We start from the raw sequence: 20,927 nt of genomic DNA on the forward strand, positions 1-20,927 counted from the left end.
TAGCACATGCTGAAGGCTCCAATAAAGAGCTTTGCCAATGCAAAACCAGCCACAGCACTTTCAGCTCTCCTGAGTACTGGCACAGGAAGTATTCTGTGGAATAAACTAGAAGGCTTTCCACTTTTGCACCACTTCCTACTGTAAAAGCAATACGAGTCCGTCTTGAAGAGTCTCAGCACTCTGGCTGTGAAGTGAGGGCAGCTGCTCTGGGAAACATTATGGGGCTTTTTGTACCTCTGACCTGCCCCAATGCCCTCAAATATCATGCAAGATATTATATTTATATGCTTTTCTGCTCAGTTACTATAGTCTGCTCACATGCTCTTGCTCATGCAGACTTGGGCCAGGGAAGCAAGCAGCTCTGTTCAGGTACCTTGTGTGAAACAAAACAAAAGGGCAAGTGTTCTATAATGTCAGAAATCTATAAGCTGTTTAAACACTGTCAAGTACATTACTTAAAACACTGGACAAATTTCCATCTTTAAACATACACAAAGAATTTAGGTTAAGAGTGAATAAAATCCATCCCTGCACAGTAAGCAGGCTCCTCGGTCAGGTGTGGGTACCTGCAGAGGAGGGGCTGACAGAGGGAGTGCAGGCTCTGCTCCCTCCCCTGAGCCATCAGCATGCTGTTTTCTGCAGGCTCCCCCAAGACTGGAGCAATGCAAACTATTTTACAAAATAAACACAACCACATCAGTAACAATTTCTGCCTCTCCACTGCCAAATAACATTCTTCCTCTTGCCTGCTCATAAAATAAATCTGTCAGGATACTACATGAGATTACCTATATATTTAAATGATGATCTTGGCTTATGATTACATTATCACCGTGGTTCAGGGTACGTGCTGTGGGGAAGGCAGTCCAATCCTCAGAGAGTATTATTTCCGAGTGACTTTTATTGTCCATTATCTTACACCATTTGTGTCACAGCTATGATGCCTGGTAGGAATAGTTCACAACAGAAATATCTTTGTCGTTAGTATTCTCATTGCAATTTAGTCAGATCAACCTTTAAATCTCATCCATCATACTGAAGAGCTCTGGCAAAGCAAGCGCAGTAATATATGCTTCCATGCAAAACCTAATTACAGGCTAGGTTAAAAAGCCTACCCCATTCCTTCTGCAGTGCAAGGTGACAGGAAATCCTGAGCATCCCTTGGTTTCTCACTCTCCCTTTTTGCTGGTGAAGTGTGTAACCCATTCATTACAGCAGACTGATTCTGTCTGGCACATGACAAACTTACTTGAACCTAACAATTAAACTTCTGACAGCGTTTCCAAAAGCAGAGAGTATTTACTGTAAATGCTTGACAATTTTTTCCTCTCTGCTCATCTCTCTCAACAGTCACCTTGTGATGACTGGAAATTACCATAAGCAAATAGCAGTCTAACATCCAAAACCCCCTCATGTTAATGTGAAATACACACCTGCCAACACCGAAAAAAATGACTATGAATGTTAAAGGAAACAACATGAGGAATGCCACTGAAATGCATGAGACAGAAGAGAATGCTGCAAGCAAGAACAGAGTTAAAAAACACAATTCAGTACAAAACTGTTCAGGAAGAGCTGCCTACAGAAGGTACAGCTGGTCGGAACGCTGCGGTGCCATGGCCGCCTACAAAGCTCACCAGCCCTGCAGAGAAGGACTGCGTGGCTTGTCTTACCCACAGCTCCAGAGTGCAGCCAGAGAATTCAAGCAAGAACAGTTAAACAGAGTACAGAGACATCACCAAGAAACGGCTTTAAAATGTTAGGCTTAGCATTAAGATGAAACTGCATCTATAGGTGCACACATACACGTAACCCAGCATGAGCTACGGGCAGCTGCCACGCCCCAGGAAGCGTAAAACACATACAAGGGAACAGACTTAAAACTAACATATTAAGACCTCTCTGTTACACAACTTCGTTCATTTTAATGTCATCCATGACCAAAGTAGTATTACCTAACATAACTTTACTCATCCTCATTGACAGAAGCTATAAAAGACAAATGACAACTGGCAGAAATTCATTTTCCCAGCCTTCAATACCAGGAAACCTTTAACAGGTAGGCCCTGAATCTAGTCCCAAAAGTACTAAAAGCATCAGCCCCCAAGTGGCATTAAAGACAACAGTTGTGTTTTAAAGTAGAATTTTTCTTTATCAGTATTTTAAGTACTAAGGACCCCAGCTGTGTTTTTTAACTCAACCTCTATTTACATTTCATTTAACAGATAGCTATTTTTGAAAGCTTTCAGAAGCACATCCTCATTCAATCTGAAATAACTCACTGATGTTACTCACACTTTGGAAAATGACCACATAATAGGAAAATACAACTATGTATTTATTCACTTATGTATTCAGAATGTTACAAATAGCTGCTGCCCAATCGAGATGCAAAACCAAGACACAGCCTTCAGTGAAAACTGCACCTGTAATTTACAAACCTTTAAGAAGGCTGAGGATGTTTGTAAGCAACTGACCAACCACTGAGCACATTTCCATTTTAGGAGCATTGGGATTACCCTGAAAGCAGGTGCAGGTGGGTTTGTGTGACGACTTTGTGCAGACCTGCTGTTAAGATTTTGTGCAAACTAGGTTTTTCAACAGCCAGCAGCTCAGCTGAGTGCTGGCTTCTCAAAGACCCCAAATCCACTAACATAACGTTTTAGTGAAATGGCTGAAAAGCCCTAGAGCTTTTTCGTACTATGTCAACAACTGATATTCATTAAACAAATGCTGTGACAGACACTGTAATTCACTGTTCCATACCTAGAAGCAAAATGACATTAAGTCAACTATTTAAAGCTAGTCAGAGCCATCTCACTGTAGATGTCAATAAAACAAATGCTTCCTGCCAATAATTAAGTATTTGTGTCAAACTTCCCACTCTCTTTCCAGTCACTCTCTGCATCCAGCTCAGGTCCACATTCCCATTTTAAGCAAGCAAAATTATCATTTCAAATACTCTGTATTCTAGTTTGGGGACAAATCTAGTAAAATGACCTGAAAATAGCAAGGTCTGACACAGTGTTCTCCCCTCCCCAACTGTTTTACTATGCCTCAAGATGCTACTTGAGTTTCTGTAACACTTTTGACAGAACGATTTGTATTCCCATTACTTAAACCAGTTCTCAACAACAAGAAGGAAGGTAGGTAGTTTACCTCTAATTTGGAGTTCTAAACATTTCATCTGAGTAAGGGTTTGGTTTGTTATTTTGGGGGGCTGTTTTTCCCCCTATGTTGTAGTATTAGCTCCCTAGAACTCGGTCCCAAATCGAAAGCCCTAATTGTATGTAAAAGTCTCTGAATACACTTTAGATGCTATATAGCTCAATCCATCCATTTTAAGGGATGGTTTCACATGGCTCCTATTAAACAGTCCTAGGATCAGTGCCAAGTGTACTTGGTGATTTATAGTTATGACTAAGGGACCAATGTGATAAGGTAAATAAAAGTTCCTTTTCAGCAGCCTAACCGGACTATTCCTACCTCTTATTTCACTACACAGAATTTCCTAGCACAGTAAATATGTAAATATTTATGTACTATGTTTGTGTGAAATGCAGATAAATATCAAATACCTATCCACATCTCAAACTGAGAAAGGATAGCAGTCAGCAGCATTTAAAGTGACAACAGTTCCTTTGAAGGGAGATAATACAGTAAATGCAGCACAGCAACAGCAGGCTGCATTTTTCCACAAGTAGTTTTCACTTATGTATGTTTTAGATAAAGAAAGAAGCCAAGATACCTCAATTTATAGTCTTTTAGTTGCAATTCTGAGCCCTCCAAAATTATTCACTATATTAATTTCTACAGCCTTTGAAACATTAGAGATAGAACGCTCAGGCTACTACTGGTGCTAACAAAACACGTTAAAAATAAGCACACACTAAATCTACCTGGAATTTTACTGTATTGCTTACTAAGCATGCAACAACATGCTCACCTTTTAATTTATAATGCAATAAAGCTTTCAAGCCCGAAGCCAAATTATTTAAGAACACTTGTGTTATCCTTCTCAGAACTCATTCATTTCTGATGAAGGAAAGATTAAATATAGGCTGGAAATATATTCATAACGTATATGTTCACAGAAACTGCCAGACATTTTCACATCATTAAATCATAACTGAAATAAGTAACATCACATCCAGCTCTGAAGCGTGCTGCCTGTACCAGTAATGTCAACTTCATTATCGCACCGGCTCTACGCTCTCCCTTCCGCATCAAGGGAACAATCAGCTATTTGCACATAAGTAAGCAAACTCACTGTACTACCAGTGAGTTGACAATCTACACGTGAAATACAAACAGTTTCAACGCTCAATCAATATAGGAAGAGCTCCTGCAAAAAAGAAGAGCCCAAAATCAAGTAGTAGGGAAGACTGCCTGCTCCCAACCTATGGCAAAAACATCCAGTTCGAGCCAATCCCTAAACTTTCTGCCACACACAACTAAGAACACAAATTACTTCTAGAGCTCCTTCCTATCAAGACACCTTTAGCAACTAACCATCCCAAAGAAGAGCACAAGCTGATAGATCATCTTAAGCTAGCAAGACAAAACCACAAGTAACATCCAAAGTACAAAAGGGTTCAAATAATCTCTGTTACTACAGAGTTCCCCAATGTGGGAACTGTTCAGCTTGGGCTGTTCTCAGAAAGCTTAACAAGCAGATGACCATCAATCCTAACAAAGTTTTCTAGAAATGCATATATAGGTATGTGATCAGAAACATCATCATTTAGCACTGATAAATGCCTTCAAATATATTCCAAGCAGTTGACAAATACTATGCAAACCTCAGTCACAAAAAGCTATTTCTGAAATACTACTGTAATTTCTCTGATGTTTAAGGAAAGCTTAGGCAGACCAATGAGAGCAAGGCTCATGTATGATATACATGAAACCTGCTGTAAGCACCCTATTCATACAGTTTATCTCTAGAGTCATTCATCTGAGTCTTTAACAGCCAACACAGCTGTCTCAAATACAAGGGAAAGGAACAGAAGATATAGATATATATAGATACAGATACATGTTCATCCAACTTCAAAACATCAGAACAGCAGCTTGAAGTCTTTACATTTATCATAATCAGAAATAGGAGGAAGTGATGCCGAGAATTACTCAGCCCAGCCAATCTAAAGATTCATGTGATGCAAATCCAAAGGCAACTTCAAAGCTACCTCATAAAACCCCATGCAAAACATCCAAGCAGCCAGATGTGAGCACTGCAGGAAGAGTCTTCACAGCATCTGGATCTTGCAAGCAACAGCCAAACGGAAGCAGAAACTCTTCCCCATGTAAAACATCTAACATTCTTCTACTTACAAAAATAGCTACATCAGAAAGATGTTTGTATATTTTCTGCCTCAAAATATGCTAAATAAGACACAATTACCATCACCAGTGCTATAAGGTGTCTTACCAATACTAAACAGTCAGCTTTTCTACACACGTTTGAGTATCTGGAACTAATGGCACCAGCTCTCCAGAAATTAATACAGCTCTTTAGTTCATACCCACACTTCCCTATCACTATAGCATCTCCATCTCCATCTCCCATACAGGCACAGCTTTCCTTAAGGAGTAATATCCATTCACCCATGCATTGTAGATCACAGCGACAGGGTAAAACAAAAAATATCTGTTCTTTACAAATTCTGCATAGCTACTTTTATTACTTATTTTGATGGCAGACAGGGTTAATGAAGTTCTTGCAGAGAACTCTCCCTTTCCTGGGCTAAATGCCCAAATTCTTTCAGGATTCACAAGACTTGTCTATTTAAATTGGGTCCAATTTTTTTCCCCTGAAGAAAGGCCTGCACAGAATGTTCTGAAGAGAAACTGGGAATTAACCTTTCAAGAAAATCATAACTAAATGTGCAAGCTTTGTATAAAGAGACAAATCACATTTTACACTATATTCTGCCCTCAATGTAACAATTTTCCATTATTCTAATAAGCTTCAATTTTGAGGCACAAATTCAGTAGTATCAGATTATTAAAACCCAAAAACTTACTCATGCAAACAAAACCTCTCCTGCCCACCCGGCATGTCTTCCCACCCTCCCCTGACTGCCAAGACACCATGCTGATCAATACTACGCTGTTAAGACAGAGATTCACCCATTTGAGGGAGCTAGAAAATTAAACTTTACTTACCAAGACAACAGCTCCACATTTACACTTCCATCCTGTCTGAAAAAAAAATTCTGCTATATACCACAAGGAACCTTTCAGACATTCCCAGCTCTTACAGCAATACATTGATCAGAGTGAGCAGTTTCTCAACGTACAGGGACAGGGAATGGCCATAGTGAAGACGACTTGACTTGTCCTGGTATTTTCTTTCCTCTAAAACTGAGGTCCACCCCACAGTTGTTTTGCAGACACTACACAATCCTTCAGGTAATAAAAGAATTTGTGTCAGAGAGCATGAATGAAAGAATTAACAGACATTTGCAAAGGCCTCTATGTTTTCAAAAGGCAGCATCTGTTCTATCTACCACCAGACAACTACCTACCAGCCACAACCATGATGAGAAATACTTAGGGTTAATGTGCTAATGCAATTAAAGGGGAAAAAGCAACAACAAAAAAAACCCCAATCCAGCTGAGGCACATAATGCAATTTAGCTTTCAGCAATCCATGAAGTAAGCAAAATGTAATTTTCCAACCATCTCAAATTACCAGGTTTTAAGAGTAATTATGCAGAGCACCGCTGAAAATATCTACCATGGACCAGTTCATCAGCATTCAAAGACACCTGTTTACCATGAGATACTCACACAAACACAAAGGTTTGTTTCAAAAAAGAAAGACAAATATTTACAGTATTTCAAAGTAAGCCACAATATGGTTCAGTAATATCAATGCAAATTATGTTGGCACCTTATTAGTACCTGGAAATAACACACTACTACTCATGAATAATTTTTTGAGTCCAGCAAACTGCAGGCACAGCCATCCTCAACCAGTGAAACAGCAAGGAGCATGGCAAAGTGCAAGAACAGAAAAATAAAGGAGCAGGAACAACAAAGACAACAGTAATAAACAACAAAATCAAACTGACCCAATGTAAAACAAACCAGCTTAAACAGCTAGGAGAAAAATAGAAATGAATACTGAGGTAGTAATTTACTTGGAAATGAATTTGCTGTACTTGGTGTCCAGACTTGGCTGGAGTCAAAGATGGGAAGAAAACACGCCTGCCCTGACTCCATACTCTACTCTGCTCTAACCCCTAGACAGTATCACAAAATAAATGTGGATCACCACACTGATGTCAGCAGGACCCAGATATTTGGAAAGCAAAAAGAGCGTGTGGGCAAGGTTTCCATAAAAAAAACAAAGCTGTTCCAGCAGCACACATTCCTGTGAGTGGAGAGAATTCCCACACTACAGCCACGAGATGTAGAACAGCTTGTTTTAGAAGAGTGAATGTGTGGGAAAGGGGGACGTGTGGAAGAAAATAAGATCTTTAAATTAAGATATTTGTTAGTGAATTTGCAGCATCTACCAGTTGGCTGACAGACATGAACTATTTCAGACTGATCCAAAGTCCGAGAAATGCAAACCCTCAGCGTAAGGAGGCAGAGGCAGGACCACACTATCCAGTTTTAGGTTTTAAAGGTTGCGTTTGACCTCTAAGCAGTATAAGGAGAGCTGCTGGTAGTGATCCCAGCTCCACTGCATGGTGACTCACTCCCTGAAAAGTCTACAGTCTAAATCAAGCCAAAAGCCTACCAGTAAAATGATAGTTAGCCTACGGAAGATAGTAACTGCCACATGCTCTCAGCAAAATCTACAGCCACACACCTGCAGGCACCAGAATGTCATGCTGTGGTAAAAGCATGAAGGAGAAACTATGGACAATATCACTGGAGTCCAAATGTGAATCAATGCCACGTATCAGATGCATGAACAGCAGCTCCTCTGGTTATTAAAAGTTATTACTGCTGCCTGATCATTAAGAGCATACATAAATTTAAGTATAGTATTGTCTAACAAATTAGAGACAGTCTCCAAAGGGAACTATATTCCCCACACCATCTAGCTGCCTGTATCAAACTCACTAGTGCCACCTGTGCCACCAAAGACAGGAGCAAACAGTTGCCAATTTCCGATGAATAGGAAAGATAACATGCAACTTCAGCAAAGTCTGGTAAGACTTGTGATGAATGATTCATTTCAACCTTCATTTCCTTTAGAACACCACATGCAAATAAGTTTAAAAACACGCACAACACTTATCTCCTGCTAACCCAGGCTTCACTTTCACTTCAGCTTTTCTAGCTGACCAACTTCCCACACACCAGCCAGAGAAACACACTGCCAGCTTCTCCTGGCAGTGCCACAAACTCCAAAATATAGCTGACAAAAGGCAGGATAATAATATGAAAATGGGAACCTGGCTGAACCCTTGAAAACAATACAGTCTTGGTTGAAAGCAATGATCTACACTACACTACACCAAACACGCTACAAGGTCTGGCTGTGAGCATGAATCACGGTTTACCCCTGGGAATAAAGAAAAATGCAACTACAACATAAGCTCCTTTGGGGACTTATTAGCTCCTCAATAAGTCATCACTGATGCTGAAACCCACATTTGCAGGAGAAGCTTCATCTTGAAAATGTGTGAGACAAAAGCCAGTAGACTACACTTCAGCATCCAGAGGTAACAAAGGGAAGAGACTTAAGCACCGGACTATTTATCATCTCTGCCCAGATGCTTCCCAAACCCAGGGTCTCCAAGCCACCAGGAATTTTGTCAACCACACAAACCTCTCTCCCACCTTACCACTCCAAACTTACTCTCAGAGGGCAAAATGCTACAGAACGAGGGCATGCCCCTTCGCTACCCAAGGATCAGCATCATCAGGTTGCACTGCTGTGGAAATGCTGATGGTGACAAAAGGAGCAAGGGGAAAGGCAATTTCAAGAAGAAAAGATCCCAGTGCCAGGAGATGACTTTATTCTCTTTCCATAGGCCAGTTGAAACTCCATATAGTCAGAGTGGATTTTCACTTTAACGTGCACAGCTACAATGAGAATATAAAATCAGCCAGTCATTCCTCCCTACTAGAGAGCCAAACCCTCCCCCAGAGAGCTGTGTGCTCACAGCACAGCAAAATATTTGATTTAATCAGTTTCATCAGTAGACAATCAAAAATATTTAAACACTATTTGCAGCGATTTTGACTCAAGTAGCTGAAACTTGATTAACTGTCTTTCCTTCAGAGAGAACTGCTGCAAGTTTTCCCTCTCCCTGCATTAGTCATGAAGCACAAAAGCTAAAGTAAGTCATCACAGTCACTTTAAAGTACAAACCAGGGAGGCTAAATGAAATCCCAATAAATAAGTCACAGAGTAAGTTACTGCATACCTTAATATACAAAGAACTAAGAGCAAACACAGGTAAAGAACCATGCTCAACACTGTTTACCCTTGGATGGCAAAGCTCTTACATCTGACAATGTTATAAATTGAGTAACTGACCCGCGAGGAAGTAAGGAGCTCAAGAGAGTTAAAAATTACCCTATAAATACCATAAAGATTAACAGATTTGTAATACCCACCCAAGAAGCGCTTAGTCTAAGTAGAATGATTATGAAAACACAGCAAGAATATTTACTACATAGTATTGAGTTCAGTATATACAGACTGCCACAAAACGCAGCACTGGTTCTTAGTACAGTGACAGCTGAGAGTCACCACTTAGGTTTCCCAATTGATTAAAGGGTAGCACAGAGAGAGACACAGTTGTGACTTGTTTGCTTCTCTGGAATACATTCATATATTTTTAAAAACCTTTTCAAGGCTGTTTGGGCTTTTTTGTTGTTCCAGTTTAACATTTTGAGACTTACACTTTGCACAGCTCTGACAGAAGAGCTAATGAAATACTGACAGCACAAAAGAATGAAAGCAGAACTTCCATGAATGAAAGAGGAGGGAATTTTTATGTCTATGTCTGTTGGCATCTATTCTACCCTGGGTCCCTACTCTTGGAGAAAAAGAAGTTTAAAATATCCACACCTTTTCTCCCATCTCCTCACTGTATGACATAGGTATGCTCTGAGAACCAGAATCCACCACAAACTTTAAGAGAGACTCAACATTCAGAATGTTCCTAAGCAAGAAACAGTCTTCCATCAAGGAGAAAGCCCATTTCTTTTTAGGGTGGCAGAGACAAGTGTCCACAAGGTTAAGAAAAGGACAGAGACTTAGACTGAAATTCCTGAAAGGAATCATATTGAATGTACTGTAAACTTGCAATCCATCCTCTAGGTCAGCATTCCCCGATTATTGCATCATCTGCAGTCATTTTGATCCCCACCTCCACAGGTTAAAGATCATTAAATTAAGAATAAAGATACTCTAGAGTAGAACACAGCAGTTGGCTCTAAGAAAGGAAGCAAAACTGGAACTTATACAACCTTGTACCACCTGAGGCAGGAGACAGCAGATGCTCCGGAAGCAAGCACCACTGAGCAGTGATTACAAATAAAACAGTTTAGGCTGTGCTACCTCCCAGCACCCTGGCTCTCAGAGGGAGCCATCCCAACTATCCAGCACCCAGTTTTCCTGTCAGCATGGACTTAAAGCTCTGCTTCAAGCAAGCCATGAGTTTTCAACAGGCTGGTGGGTATTTCCCGCCTGGTAGCAAGTGGGCTCCTCAAAGACTGAACGACAAAAGTAACTAGAGGATGGTATCTGTTACTGAGCTCTGCAAAATGAAAGACTTGCAAATCCTCCTCAGGGTGTGGAGCAACACCTGCTCTGTCAGCAGGCTGGGTCACAGCCCTTATCAGTTAATTTTCTGACCCCGGCGCACTAGGTGAGGCAACTGATCCACTTGGATATGGCATGTGGCAGGATGGTGAAAGCATCTCCCATATGCACAGGAGAACCACTCCTGGGGAATCTCACCCAGATCAAATACCAAATGATGTTTTGGGTCCAGAAGGTGGGATGCTGTGTTGAAATGAGACACTGGAGGCCTCTTCAGGAAGGTCCTTCAGCTGTGTCCTGGCAATGCTGAAATGCGTATCTGGGGATGCACCAGCCAGGCTGCTGACAGCCGTTCATTTTGTGCTGCCACAGCTATTTACCAGACATTACCACCCCCCTCCTCAAAGGGGAATCTCTGCACTTTTCTCCAGCATTACCACACTCAAGTTTATTACCCTTGATTCCCCAGTCAGATTGCTTTATAAGAGGTTTAGCTCACTGAACCAGCACTGCCTGAAATGAGCCAGGAAGCGCTCCCACACATCATCCTGCCACTGGCAACACAAGATCTGGGAGCCATCTCTTCCCCCTAATCACAAGGCTGACTTCCAAAAATGGGCTCTGGAACAGCCTCAGCAGCATCTCCATGCTTAGGAAAACACCACTTCCAGCACATTTTCCAATGAATATTGCACAAACAATCCATCCACTGAATGATACAAAGAGCACATCACACCTTATATTGAAATACATCAGTCTAGAGGGGCAGCCAGATTTTAAAGACATGGTGAACCGAAATGTATGCAGACCACTGGACCTGGCAGCTGCAGCAGAGAAATAAGAAGAGCTTCAGAATGAAAACTGTTTGAAATTAAACCAAAATCAGTCCATGCTTTGATAAAACAACAAAATAAACTGCCTTCCTAAAAACACAAAGGCATTTATCTGTCAGGGATGGTACCCAATGTCTGTCCAGAAGCAGGGACTGGCTGGGCACCTTGATTCATCATCTGAAGCACACACAAAGGATGGAGTCCAGAACCAGAGACCTAAGTTACTCAAAGCAAATAAACACAAAAACTTTAAGATGTGCCTAGGGATTGTAATATATCTGTTAATAGTCCAGAGGGAAAAAATAAAGAGAGGAAAGAACCATGTGGGAAAAAGCTTTACGCCAGCAGCAGCAGCAGCAACTTTTTAATTTAAAAACAATCTTGTGATCAGACATGTCGTAACTATTTTAGTAAGTTTTATAATTGCCATGGTGTGCTAGCTCAGAGAACAATAAAGCAGCATATCCCATTTACAATCTACAGCTGAATTCAGATAGTTCTGTGCATTAACTCAATTGCTGCGTGCTTGATATTTTAGCAGAAAACACTCAACTCTAACAAAAACCATTAGGCCTTTCACTCTAGCTCCTTTCTCAGACTTCTTGGACTCTAATAAAACCACAGATTTGCCACATGCTTTCCTACCAGCTTCTAATCTACCTGATTTTTCTTGTATAAAACATTGTAGAAGAGCAGGACAGATGATATCACTTTATCTCACTGAAACACAGCAGGCTCTAAAGTAGTAATTGATGAACTACCTGCAAGTAGTACCTGTTTCCTTTTTGTGCTGTTTTGTTTGTTTGGTTTCTTAAGTGTCATAAATAATGCATTCTGACTGCGAAACAAACATCTGTGAGGTTTCAAGAATGCTTTGGAGTATGAAATTCCTAGAGTCTCGCTAACCCACACCATTTGGTTTCAAACAGATAAGAGTCTGCTGTTGGTTCATGCAAGCATGTAACAGGAAACTCAAATTTGACTAAAAGGTTGTATTACATTACTACTGGTTTTATATGGAAACCTTTTTAGAAGTAAGAAGCTAAGGGGAAGTTTTTTTTCTTCTCCCATCTGCGACAGACAGCTGCTCACTGCCTGGAATCCACGACAGCAGACACTTAAAGTGGCACCAAGCTGAAGCAAACACTTTAGAAATTGAATTAATTGTACTGACAGCGTAATATTATTTCAATTTATTGCATCGTGCTGTGTGAGAAGCCCTATCACATGGCTGAACACACTGGAAGCTAAAGAGACTGCTTTTAGGACTAAAGTTTAATTATTATTTTTTTCCAGCAGTATTTCAGGTGTTAAAAAACATTCCAAGAGCCTTCACATACATGCACAGGAATGGCGCTTACAGCAACTCCAGATGTTTAAGTACTTAGCACAGGTTAGAACTTGATGTAATCTTGATCCAATCCAATATGCATATAAAAAATGAGCCAAGATAGGAAAAAGCCTATCTACCCATAAAAAGATCTGACAGTTTTACAGACTTCTGCATTCAAGCCACCATTAAAAATAACTCCCTGTGGTTTTCTGCTTTTATACAAAATTTAGCTTACAGGCTCTAGAACTGCCCACTTCATCACACACTCACACAGAACCCTGGGTCTCCCTGCGCAAACTAAAGACAGCAACTCCCAGTCTGGCTTTAAAAACAAGCATACCACACTTCCACTCACACCCCCCCAAACCTGTAAGACATTTTTTAAGCAGTATTTTATACTGCTTGATTTTTCTATGTAATTTAGACACACTGGAGCAGTTTCAACCTGCTAGAGGGGGTAAAAAAAATAAGAGAGATTTTGCATGCTCGTTTTCTGGCTGCTTTTCCTTCAAAAAGTAAAAACATTGTCTGAGCAAACATTACCCTCTTACTCTGAACACCTCCTGTCTCCTAGGTACCTAGTTTAATCAAACTTCAGGTATGGGTGGTTTGCCTCCTCTTTCAGTTGCTTAGTTTTACACCAACTCAAAAGTATTCAGAATGCCAGTCAGGGCACAGGGCAAGAGAGGACACAAAGGAAACCATCCTGTTTAGCAGCATCAAGATGTTGGAGGTTAGTTCAGCCATTCAGAGATAACACATGATGCTGAGACATACCACATCTTCTTGATGCTGCTATCCTCAGCTTTCAGATAAACTGCATTTATCTTCTAAGACACTTAGAGATCTACCAATGAAAAAGCACAAGGAATGTGCAAAGTATTGGCATGTACTTGTACTAAAAGCTTTGCAAAAGGAAGGGTGAGGAGAATAAAACCTGGTGTTAACAGGAATTAGTAATAGAAGAAACTATGTTCAAGGCCTTTAACAGGACAAGGTATTAATTCTGTCCATTGACAACCTTTAACTTTCACTTAACTTTATACTGGAAAGGTCATTTTGGCTAGTCCTCAGAGCGTGGCTTCATACACCACCATGCCTGTCTAGTACCCAGTAGCAGAGTGGGCCACCATCTTCTTGACCAAAGCCACTTTTTTAGGATCTCCAGTGATTAATGGTATCAAGGCAAGCATGAACAACATTTCAACTGCATGGATATTTAGTGTTTGCTTTTAACAGCACAATAATGTTCTGACATTTACAGTGTCTAGAAAGACACATATCACATGATTTCAAACAGCTTGGTCAAGCAATCTGGATAGGTGTACACTGAGTTAGTCACCATCACTCATAAAAACCTAAACTGGACTGGTTAAGTGAGTTTACAATACAAATGCAGGAGCATGTGTCACAGCCAGCATGGCTGTTGATGATTTCCTTAATCATAATTCTGTGCTCAAACTGTGTAGATCATCATGGCCACTGTTTGTCTTGATGGGTATTGAATTGTAATAATTCTGAGGAAGCTGCAAATAAAAACACTTTCATTCAATGCTAGGGATGAGCCCAGCTTCTACAATGAGGCCACAGGTATTTCTTTTTCTCTTTTGCTGGAGCCCACCATGAACAATGTCTATAACAAGAGCACACAGAACAGCAAATTAGAATGACAAAAACTGAAAACACAACCTGGACTCTTTTAACTCTCCTCTAGCTGGGATACAGTCCTTACAGGATTTCACTTAGGACAGAGCAGAAGAGAAGCTCCAGAGGTCATACTGATGCCCACTTCCATCACTTTGTTTTTGAAACCTTCCTCTAGTTACTTTCTCTGCTCCTCAGCAATACACGGTCAGTTTCCTTGTTTTACATTCAGAATGAATACACTGCATTTCTACCACCTGCCCCACTTGCTGGCAGTACAGACTAGAGGTGTGAACTGCAGCTGCTATGCTTGTTGTGTATACATTTTTCACAGCCTCAAGGTTAAATATATTTGGCACCACATGAAGTATGAAAAGACATTGAAGTACATCCACTAATTTGACTTCTACACATCCCTAATGTGAGTTCTGAAGGTGTGCAGGAGGTAGACTCGTCGGTCACTACCCCCATGTTACAGCTAAAAAAGCAGAGGAGAAAAGAGCAGGAGAAAAACCCACAGAAGTATTTCTGGCTCCTATCCTCATACAAAACAATTACTCATTTTACTGAGTAAACAATCATTAATAGATCATTGAGTACACAAAAAAAAGTCTGTAAAGCCATTGGATGAGGCATTCTCACCAAGAGGTAGGCCTGAATAAAGCCTAAAAGAATGCTGTAATACACATCTCTGAACCTCCTACTCTTCAGTACAGCCTCAATTATTAAGAGAAAAGACAAAAGTCAGTGTAGGCTCAGTACTTTCAGTGCACGTTTAACTATTATACACTGACATAGAAGTTTTCAGGTAGGATTATAGAAGGCAAGCACTACCAAAAAAATCTCTTTCCCAATGGGGGCTTGGAGTCCAAGTTCACCCCCTTCACCTGCTTTTCTCTCAACAAAGTGAACACTGAAGAATTTGAGAGGGAACATCAAAGCTCATATGTAAATGACACATCCATCCTCACTTGTAAAATATGTACTTGTGAAGAAATGGAATTCCAGAGGAAGGATGTAAAAATGAAGTAACCAGAAGCATTTGGTATGTCACAGGTGTTACAAAACCAGAAGGTGGATTCTGTTGTGACAGTTTCTTTAGGGTGACAGCAGTCACTCACACTCTGTCTACAAATCTCACTTCCCACAGATGTTCTTTTTCCATCATAATAGAAGTTCCTCCCAGCCCCCATTTTTCAGATCTTTAAGGCACAGAGTCATAGGAAACAGAAGCAGCAACACTCTTATCTAAAAGTTGTTCCTTTTTTATTTGCCAATCCCTCTCCCTCCCCCTTCCCACCCCCCCTGTTATTGCTTAAAAGAATATGACTGTGATGAAGTATGTCAACAGGGGAAAAAAAGAAACAGTGGAAAGAGTTTGACTCAATGTCAAGAGATGTCTCAGAATGTAAAAACTGCAGAAATGCTGCAGAAGTTCAATGGCTGCTTGCAATGATTCATAAAAATGAACTTTTAAAGGAGACACTGAAATGACAAGACAGTCATAATGTGTCAGGAACTTGCATCACTGGACTTCTAATTGCTACAATATTTCCTATCAAACTACTTGTACTGCAATAATGCCATCGGCAGTCACCATTGGCAGAGATACTCCGTGTGAGCGAACAGACAGACAAACAGATGGAGCTCAGAAACCCACCATTATTCTAAATAACCATAAATCACACTTTAGAGGGAATAACATGTTGGGGGGAAAAAATGGTATTTCATAGTTAGCTCTAACATGTGCTCTCCCCAAAAGCAATATGGCAATGCCTGACGCTCTGGGTTTATCCCAGAGTTTATCTTTTGAGATAACACAAAGGAGAGCACCCTAGAACAGGTACGCTGCTCTGGCAGGAGTGGAACCAGGAGCCGCAGGCTCGGGAGACCACAACAGAGACGAGCTGGGCAGGGTGTAAGGCCAGTACCCGGGGTTCTCTGCTGCAGCCCGGGTGCTTAGCGGGTCTCAGAGAGTCGAATGAACGAGGAGCACAGACCGGGCTCTGGGGCAGCCACTTTAGGGGCTCGTACGGGAACCGCTCCTCCGGGACATGTGTGCTTGGCAGCACTGCTGCTGCTGGTGTAAAATAACCCAAAACCTTGAAGAAAAGCTCTGCAATGACGCCAAACCCCATGGCCATTCGTATCTTTGCAATCGTTGTAACTTTGCTCAAACCTTAACGTTGCCAGACACCATCTCCCGGAAAGGAACCGAGGACGACCCGCCAGCCCTCCCAGTTTCGCTGCCATTCCCGTTCATTACCCACTCCTGCACGGGCACGTGTCGGCCCCGGGGCCGGCGGCGCGTTCACTCCGGTAAGACCGAAGGCCATGAGGCGCCGCGGGCCGGACCCCGCGCCGGGACAGCCGCCCGCCCGCCAGTCCCTTGGCGGCTCCGGCACTGCGGCAGCCTGCCTCGCGCGCTCGACCTGCGGCCCAGGCCCGCCGAGGCTGGCGGAAAACCAGCGGAGGCGCGGCAGCACGGGCAGAGGGGCCCGCGGCGGGCACACCCCCAATACGGCAGAGCTCGGCGCGGCCCGTCCGCGGCCCTGGGCGGTAGTGCGGCCCTATCGTGCTCACCTGCGGCCGGCGAGGCGGTGGAGAAGCGCCGGTGCCCGTCCTGCAGAGAGGGAGCTCGGGGAGAGGGAGGGGGCGGTTCGGGCGGCCGCGGCCCCCTCAGCCCCGCAGCAAGCGAGCGAGCGCCGACCGCGTCCCGCAGACAACTTCGCCGCGCGCGCCCGTCACCCGCGCACGCGCTGCCCGCCGCCGCCGCTGCCTCGGGAGCGCGCACCCCGCCGGCTGCCACGCAGGCCGGGAGAGAGCGGGAGCGCGCGGCAGGCAGGCAGGAGGCGGCGCCGCGCCGTGCTCTGCCCACCTGCCGGGCCGCCCGCCCCGAGCCCTCCGGCATCCACCGTGCCGCTTTACCTGGCACGGGCCTGCGCCCGCTCCTCGCACGCGTGTGTCCCGCGTTCCGCGGTGCGGTATCGGCGAAGGCCGGTGGCGCCTGTGGAGCAGAGTATGAGCGAAGCTCTCCTGCAGCCACCACCGCGACCTTTCCTCCCCACGGAAAGTGACGGTCTCCCCGCGCTCCAGGTGTCGGAAGAAATCCCCACGGCTCCCCCCGCCGTGAAAACCGACCCGACGCCTGCTTGCGGGGTTTCCCGTTTTTAGCTGCAGACTCGCGCTCCTGGGATTAGCTCCTTCCGCCGGTGCAGGGCGCGGGCGGCGGCCCCGGCAGAAGCGCTGCAGGACGGCGGAGTTGCGCCGCGTCTTTGGCTTCGCTTGCACCGGTGCTTTTGCAGGAGGCTAGTTTGGGGGGCTCGGCCTTGCACCCCGGTAGATCGGGTGCATTTCACGGCCTGACCACATGCCTGAAGCCAAGCACATGCGTGGTTTTGCAGGCATGGGTCTAAACGGGTCCAGCTCGAAGTACATTGATCATTTCAGATGGAAAATCCCCAATTCACAAGTTGTGTGGTGTCAGGTGAAGAAAAATGTCAGTGCCTAGAATGTTGAACTTGAAATTCAGCAGGATTTTTTTTGAAAGTGAACAAAATCCTGGAAGTGACACAGCAAATAAAACTGAAACTAGCAAGCCTGGTCTAACTGTCAAAGCTGGGGAAAGAAACAGGGCAGCAGCCTTCTCAGGTGAAAAACGCGCATGAGTTGGCAGCTCCATGGCCCAGCTCCATCAGAAGGTGTTTGCTGGTACAAACAGGAAACTCCTCATGCTGTCACAGCAGAAAGTGTTAATGCCAGCATGACTTTGAGCAAACAAAATAAGCTGTGCAAGCAGACACCTTTTGCCAGTAGAGCTTACTTTCTACTCACTCCTTTGGCACTTCAAAATAATCAGGGTTTTTTTTCCCAATCAATCCTCCTAGTTAAATTGCTGTAAGTGGTTGGTGTGGAGCTAATGACAGCTGGGACAAGGCAGGCAGTTCAGGTCACCCCAGTTAATTAGGATAACCAGGCAAACACAGGGCTCCCTGTTCTTTGGGACATGCCTCATGATTTTATCTCATTCTCCTGTGCTTTGGATTCCATGTGTTTCCAAGTCTCTTTACGTGTCCTTTCTAGAGAAGGCAGACAGACACCATGATGCCCTTCCCAACAGTACTGTTTGTCATTTATGTTCCCTGGGAGAAGCACAAAGGCCCCGTTTTGTGTTCCCTGAGTTAGGTTTATAAACATACAACTTCCAGGGTAGTGCTTGAAGCCAGTGTGGGGTGTAACACTCGGCTGCTGCATCTCCTTTTGATTGATTGCATTGCCTACACCTACACCAGAGCTGCAGGGAACCTGCTACCAAAGAAAGGCATTTTGACTCAGATAAGTCACTTTTCCTGGTAGACTCCACTAACATAGTTTAAGCTCCAAAGTTGCTCTCTGTGTTTGCAGGACCCAAAAAATCATGTCGGGCCTTTGCTCAAACAGTGGTGTTTGTCCATTGAAACTCTGCTAGGAAAATGCTCTCACTGATGCAGTGCCGCCTCTGGCATCCAGAGATAAGCTGCAGCAAGCACTCGCAGGATGTTTAGGTGGTTTGGTCAGTTCTGAACTCTTTCATCTGGAAATGTCCCTAGGTTTTGGGTTTGTTGTAATGTTGTTTACAGAAAGTTAATATAAATCCAGTGTATTCAGTTCAGGCAAATGTAAACATGATCCTTCCAGGGGCTCAAGTTTCTGATACATCTCACATTTAAGATACTATAAAACTAGATTCTCTCTCCCTGAGCATTTATGATAGCATAAAGCGCTATCTCTCCAGGGTACAGATGCCTGCACAGCTATGCAATGCTTCTCACTAGAGACAGAGCAATAGACACAACAGATGGAAACTCAGAGGCCACCTGGTTTTAAAGCAAATCATATCATCAATCTATCAGTACAAAATCTGAAACATGGGAAAGCGCTTAGAGAAACAAAATGAATTAAATTTTTTTCTCAAACTCAATTTTCCCAAGGTCTGTTGATGTACCATTTGCAAAATTGCATTTCTTCCTCTTAAAAAGAGTGTCAGTGGATTGAGGTAGGAGAATTTTAGTGTTTTACATCAAAACAATGACCAAAAAGTGGTCTTTTGTTACGCTGCCATCTTTCCCCATTCTTCTATTCAGAAAAGCTGTTGTTATAAATCTGCTGCATACTTGTGCACAGCTTCAAGATCCAGGTTTTGCATTGCTAAATTGGGCAGACCAGACAGAATTACTTTAGATTATCAGCAGCAATTCAGTTAGGAAGGAAAATTTAATTTCCTCAGTTCCATCTTGACAGAAATAGTCTTTCTTTCATAGTCTACACTATGGTTCTGTGTGAAATTCTGTTTTAAGTGACCTCCCCAAAGTGAGAACTTTCAGGAGATACTCTTTTGAGAACATCTGTACATTGCAAGAACAGCCTCAAGACCAGCCACAGCTGATCCCGTGGTCTGGCTTGCCCTGAGGTGTGTAAAGCTCATGTCTCTTGTACCGTGACACATCCATTGGACCACAGCAGGCAGTGCCCAAGAGCAGGAAGATTTGGCTTTACATCTCCAGATGAAGCCTCTTGGAGTGTAAGCAGTGCCTCTCCTACACATGCATCTAAAGGAAGTTGCAGCATTCACAAACCTCAGCTAACCATTCTCATGTATTTAGCTTAATTACTTTTTACAGTTCAAGGGTGGGCTGATGTACATTTTAATCTACCATATTTAAAACCCCATGGATACAACTGTCAAAAGGAATTCTTAGTGTAAGCCTGCAAGGAATTGAGAACTACATAAGCAAAAGTATTTTAAATAACCTGATTTTTAACCTGAAATACAAGGAAATAGTCTTTTATGCCTCTTAAGCTTGTATGGCTAATACATGGTTGCAGATCAGCTACCATCTCCTCATTCTTTACAGCCCAAATGTGTTAGTGTTGAGCCATGGCTGGTGAGGCCACTTTGGTTTAATTGTTCAAAGAGAACCAAGCACAGCAAGTAAACACATCCCATTACTGCAGGCTGAGAAAATTAAACAGGAACATTTCTACATTACTTGCAGACAGGAAGATTCCCGGTAGCAAGTCTGTTTTGGGAAAACTAGAATCATCTTGATCCAAGTCTTTAAGGATTTTAAATCAACATACAGTCGATAAGATCGATTTACTTTATTCTGAGCGCTAAATGCAACTGTCACTGTACCCTTCATTCTCAGCCCATTATTGATAAAATCCTGGCCTCACTGACTTAATGTATGCCTATTGACTTATTTGGTATTTTCCATTCTTAATAGCACACACTGAGGAGACTCTGCTGGAAGTTATTTTCAGAAAACAAAACAAAACAAAGCAACAACCAAAGCACAACCTTCTTCTTCAAAAGAAAATTACTCAGTTTCAAGAG

The 20,927-nt window shown here is 42.8% G+C and overlaps 1 protein-coding gene across 2 annotated transcripts in view; it reads right to left on the minus strand.

Moving 5' to 3' along the window:
• Positions 1-17,618, minus strand: part of NEK6 (NIMA related kinase 6) — a 64,225-nt gene extending 46,607 nt beyond the window's left edge. The window contains exon 1 of one of the 2 annotated variants that reach the window (XM_068155763.1): positions 17,480-17,618. The gene's annotated coding sequence lies outside the window, so the exon portion shown is untranslated. Of the gene's footprint in view, positions 1-17,134; positions 17,301-17,479 lie in introns of those variants that run through there. The other variant, XM_068155762.1, reaches the window with a different exon arrangement.
• Between the last annotated feature and the right edge of the window lie 3,309 nt (positions 17,619-20,927).

The sequence above is a fragment of the Melanerpes formicivorus genome, unplaced genomic scaffold, assembly GCF_026170545.1.
Source record: "Melanerpes formicivorus ecotype bairdi unplaced genomic scaffold, bMelFor1.0.p_v2 SCAF_33, whole genome shotgun sequence".
Taxonomy (NCBI): domain Eukaryota; kingdom Metazoa; phylum Chordata; class Aves; order Piciformes; family Picidae; genus Melanerpes; species Melanerpes formicivorus.